The 6,000-nt window shown below is 36.0% G+C and overlaps 1 long non-coding RNA gene across 1 annotated transcript; it reads left to right on the forward strand.

Annotated features, from left to right (window-relative positions):
- The first annotated feature begins 51 nt into the window (after nucleotides 1–51).
- Nucleotides 52–2,050, forward strand: LOC143257934 (uncharacterized). The gene is made up of 2 exons (XR_013032034.1): nucleotides 52–118; nucleotides 1,127–2,050. It is a non-coding gene; the product is annotated as an uncharacterized LOC143257934 (long non-coding RNA).
- Nucleotides 2,051–6,000: the final 3,950 nt, after the last annotated feature.

The raw sequence follows: 6,000 nt of genomic DNA on the forward strand, positions 1-6,000 counted from the left end.
TATTACAATACAAACATAGCTGATAAAATGTACATTATATTCACTAAACTACGAAGTCGTTTGAGCGCTAACACAACTGACTCCCTATTGGCTCATAAAAGCGACCAAGAGTTATTGGGTAAGATTATGACATTACATAAACTAAATGAATTATCTGCATTCCATCCAACCTGATAATGTGTACATCTTTCGTGACATCACTAAAGAGTTTAACATCTTTCGTGACATCACTAAAGAGTTTAAAAACAAAACCTTTACCGTTTGTGAGTATCCAATAAGATTTAGAAAGAAATATTTATCATCTTAAGAGTTGATAATTGGAATATTAAGCCTAACACGTTTATCTTACACTTTGTGTATCAGAAATATAAATTTTGTTAGCATTTAAGATAAATTTTTGAAGAAAGTTTGTTTGGTTTTGAATTTCCCTCAAAGCTACACGAGGGCTATCTGCGCTAGCCGTCCCTAATTTACCAGTGTAAAATTAGAGCTACCTCTTGAGATACTCTTTTACCAACAAATAGTAGGATGAACTGTCATATTATAACACTCCCACGGCTAAAAGGGAGCGTATATTTGGTTGATCGGGACCCTCAGATTACGAATAGATCCTCCCTCCCCAGCCATGCCGGGCCTTTAAAGGAAGAGTGATTATGCTTGGTGGACTCAGCAGATAGTCTGCTGTGGTTTTGCTATAAGAAAAACATACAAAAACTTTCGAAAGACGCCGATATGGCCAGACGGTTAAATTGAATCCTGATCACAACAAATGTGCTCGCCCTTTCACCCATGGGGGCGTTTTTTGTGACAGTCAATCCCACTATTCCTTAGTAAAAGAGTAGCCCAAGAGTTGACGGTGGGTGGTGGTGACTAGCTGTCTTTCCTATAATCTTACTCTGCTAAATCAGGGACGGCTAGCGCAAATAGCCCTCGTGGTGTATTTTTGACGAAATTCCAAACAAATAAAAAAAGCTTTCGAAAGGTAGACAATTCTCTTTCCTGGCTATTATGATGTCATGAATATATATTACTTTAAGAGACTGTTGTTTTAGTTGCATTTTACATTACCACACAGGAAGATAGAATATATATAAACAACTCTTTTTGTTGTTGTTGTTTAATCCAGAAGGCGCTTACGACCGTTGAAGTTAATACTTCATTGGTGATTTCTTGGGGAGATTTATCTGGTGGCGCCCTCTTCTCTTCTCCAGCAAGCCGTTCTTAATTTAAACAATGAAAGAAGACAGCTAATTAAGTCCACCCATCGCTAAATTTTGGGCTTCTCTTTAAATGAAAAGTGGAATTGACCGTCATATTCTTACGCTCCAACGTCCGATAAAAGGCAAGAATGTTTGGTTAAGGGACTTCGAACATCTCACCAGCAGGTTGCGAATCGATTGGTGTATCCATGACCGTATCAGGTCTAACCGATGTAGAAACGTTAAAGATTCGTACAAGTGAGGGAAAAATACTATAATTACTTGTACTTTTTTCTTTTGGTACTTAAAGAACAGTCAGTGAGGTGTCCCTTAAAACAAAAACGTTTATTGCAGTTACGTTTGGTTCGCTTTAGCGAACACCTTCATAGCTGTCTATTTACGATTTGTTCACTGGGGGACTCAAACCTCGTGTTACAAGAGTCCTCTTGGAACACTGAAGAAAACTGACCAAATGTTACTTTTATTAAAGTTTCGATGAATTATTTCGCTCTAATGATTCAACTAGTTGATATTTCAATTAATTTAGTTTGTTATAAAGCAAAACGACATCGGACTATCTGCTGTATTCACCGGAGGGAATCCAACCTCGGATTTTAGAGTTGCAATTCCGTATACTTACCATTGTCCCAGATATTTGAGATATTTTGAAGATGTTTGTAATACCTACATTGACCTGGAGTAGGAGAGTAGGCTTAGTAACATTAAAGCAAATGTTTCTGGCACGAATTTTAAATCTGATTTTGTTCTATCGTTAATTTTGCCTTAAATTCTTAGGTTATTTTTTTCAAACAATAAATAATTTGAAATTTAATACAAAACTTAAAAAATCATTCGATAATGTTCCAGTTCTTGTCTCATTATTTAACCTGACATGACCTTCATTTTATATGTGCGAAACTTTATAATAGAATACGTTTGATTTTTTTTATTAATTTACACTAATATCATAAATCAATATTCCAATATGAAACATTTTAAATACGAGAAAAAACACGACTACAAACTGAAAGAATAAAAACCCTATAAAAAGATGAACGTCGACGTAATATTCTGTTTGTTTGTTTTTGAACTTAGCGCAAAACCTCAAACACACAAGGGCTAATTTAGTAGTGTAAGACTAGAGGAAAGGCATCTAGTCATCACCACCCACCGCCAGCTCTTTTACCAACAAACAGTGGGATTGACCATAACATTATAACGCCCCCACGGCTGAAAAGGCGAAGATGTTTGATACTACGGGGATTCGAACCCGCGTCCCTCAGTGTACGAGTCGAACGCCTTAACCCACCTGGCCATGTCGGGTCTTCGTTATACTCTATCTAAATAAACATGAGCCATATGCCAGTGAGAAAATATATTTTAGATATAATCTCGTTCGTACGGTATGCGTGATTTTTAAATCTGTTTTTTGTCAACAAGCATCAACACGGAAAATATGACATCCAACCAAAGACGATTATCGTAGACAAACTAGGATGTGAAAGTCCTCGTTCCACAATCAGTTGTATTACAGTAATTCTTCTGGACACCGTAAAGGGTTAAAGGAAATCAGTTAAGCCTTCTCAACTCAGTGCTTGTACAGAATGTTTTCTACCAGTTACCCAGTTAAACAGATACTTAGCCAAGTTACGCTATTGTAAACAGATACTTAATCAAGTTACTCGATCCACTTCTATGATAAACAGATGCTTATAAGTGAAGTTCCTTTTTTCAAAAAAGTTATTTCTACACTGGTCAGTCTCTGGTACAATCGTCAGATATGAAGTAACAACAATAAAAATATCAGTAAATGATTCGAAATTTTCCTTCAAGACTGATACTGTTTAACTCATTTACCACTTTAGACACCAATGTTTCGGTCAAATAGACTTAAGCCTAAAACCTTCATATTCAGGGTAACTACAGGAGCTATCTATATATGACTTTAGATTCAAGGTGAATAGAAAATTCAGTTCATTCAAAGTTGAAAGAAACCTAAATGTTACACATTCTACTTTTTTTATGATTAAGATTGTTTTTATCGTTCATTTATTATTTATTTCTATCGTTTAGTTTATCTATGATTTTTTAATTGTTTTAAAGCGATAACTCGTCCTCCAGCCAATGATTTATATTTTGAGTATGTGTATGATGAAACTGACAGCAGCCTCTCTAGCGGTGACGTGCAGGTACTATTAATTAAGCAGAATCGTATGTAAATTTTTGACCACATAAGGTGTACTCTCGTGCTCTACTCAGTGAATAAATAACCTACCAGAAGCTTCACTAAGAGAATGAGAGCCACGAGACAGTTGTGAATTGCTATTGGTGTTGAAAGATATTTTTGGAATATTACATTTGCTGCATTTAAATGTTTTTTCTTCTGATTCTTTTACCTCATTTCGTTATTTGAAATAATATTTAAATTGTTAATATCTATGACACATTGTTGATTGATCTTGGTTTTTGTTATTTGTGTTTGCGTTCAATATATATCTTAGTGTTGTGTTTGTGTTAATAAATTCTTCTTCTTGTTGAGCCCTGAAAGCTACACGAGGGCTAGCTGCGCTAGTTGTTCTGAATTTAGCAGTGAAAGACTAGAGGGAAGGTAATTAGTCATCACCACCCACCCCCAACTCTTGGGCTACTCTTTTACTAACGAATAGTGGGATTGACTTTCACATCATATCTTCACAACGACTGAAAGGACGAGCATGTTTAGCGGGACGAGAAAATGAACCCACCACCTCTCAGATTGCGAGTCAAAGCATCCTACCCATCTGGTCATGCCAGGCCTTTTTCAAGTACCAACGTTTAACTCATATATTTCTCTCACGTCTTGATTGATTCGATATCTCATTACAATTTTGGACTTAAGAGGTCAAACCCTTTCGATTGATGTATTTGATCACGTCAAAGGTCTCATAGATTAATCTACTCTAATCATGCCTAAAATAATTTTAAGTACCGCGGCTACTGAGGATTCCTTCTTGTTTTAAGTTTTTTACATTATCTATATTCTTAATATATATTATTCGATGATCAAAGTATTTTTTACAACCATTATCAGCTTTTATTATTCTAATGATAGAGTTCGTATAAAGCACTCTAGAAATGTCAGAGGTATATAGACACCCGTTCTTTTAAATACGGAATGATTTGGTTAAATAGTTTAAGTAACATTTCTTCACTTTCGTTGGTATCCTTTTTTCACAGCTGCAAGAATCTGACATGCAGCGACATCTTTCCTTAGCAGGAACATACAGTTTTGAAAATAAAGGAACACACTTCTTCACACTTTACACACACATTGCAATTTTACCTTTTATTCAATTAAAATGAAAAGGAATTTGGTCTTTCTGATATTCTATAACATGCCACCAGTTGCACAGGACTTACACCGTTAGAAACCGTGTTTCGATGCCCGTGGTGGGCAGAGCACAAACGGCGTACAACACTTCTAAGTTGTAAACTCCGTAATAGAGTAAGAATTACGTCATTACAAACTTACCCTAAAAGTTAACAGTTATAGTTTAGAGGCAGAAGGACAAAAACTTTTTTCGACTATTTTCGATCAGCGAAGCAGGTGTTGATTAATCACAGAGTATCACGAGACCAGCAAACGGCAACAGCATAACTCAACAGTTAATATTTAACTGTATTCTGATAATGTTGACAGGCCACGTACCTTTTGTTCTCTTTGTAAGACACGAAGAAATATCTTCGAACATATATTCATATCGTGTATAGTGATATCCACCGCTTACCCTCAGTGGACTCAGCAGATAGTCCAGTGTGGCTTTGCTATAAGAAAAAAACACTTACTGTCCATTACTTAGTCCTATTGTTAGATCATTGTTTCAAGACGTTTCTTTTCTCTCCATGATGGTAAGGAGAAAATAATATCTGCATGTGTATGTGTGTGTTTTCTTACATCAAAGGCTATCTGCTGTGTCAACCGAGGAGAATCAAACCTGTGTAAATCCGCAGACTCACCGCTTTCCCACCGAGAAGAAAACGATCTTAAAGTAAATGAATGACTTCATTTTATACAAGTATAAATTTTGCTTACAGACTGATGCGATTTGATTACGTCATTAATCGTTGGGTATTACGTGAAAGCTGACGTGCTGTGGTAGTTGTTGCGTTTAAATTTTACCTTTTTTTATTTAAAGTTTAAAAGAAAAGGAAATCGAATATTTTACTTTCTCGATTATTTATTAACAATTGTTCTAATCGTACGTGCACGGGTCATCTTCGAGACTTCACAAAAGGAAAACTTTCCAAGTTTGAACTTTGATATTTTACAACTATAGTTGGCATCTTTTAAGTTTTTCCTTGATGAACGAGACGCGTGCGTTACGTGAGGGGGCGCGCGTGTGTGCCTACGCATTCCTGCCATAGAGCATGACAGTAACGTTCAGCAAACCAAGGTGTTCAGAGGAAGTATCAGGGCGAGTTAGGGCGTAAGATGGAGTTTGTTTCCTTACATATATCTTTGATTATGGAAACAAGTATTCTTAAAGGTTTTACTGCTAAAGACTTTGACCGCCTTGCCCCTTCCAAAAACAAATGAAAAAGGTATACTAATCCAAAATGACTTAAAATCTCGCCCCCTAGTGGCATTTGTTTACGGACATACAATGATAGAATTCGAGTTTCGATACCCGTGCTAGACAGAGAACAGATCGCCCATTGTGTAGCTTTCTGCTTAATTACAAACGAGTTTGAAACTTTATCAGTTTGAAACCAAGTTAAGTCTTACATAATTCAAAAATATATATATATATTTTTAATATCT

This window comes from Tachypleus tridentatus, chromosome 7 (assembly GCF_004210375.1).
Source record: "Tachypleus tridentatus isolate NWPU-2018 chromosome 7, ASM421037v1, whole genome shotgun sequence".
Taxonomy (NCBI): Eukaryota; Metazoa; Arthropoda; class Merostomata; order Xiphosura; family Limulidae; genus Tachypleus; species Tachypleus tridentatus.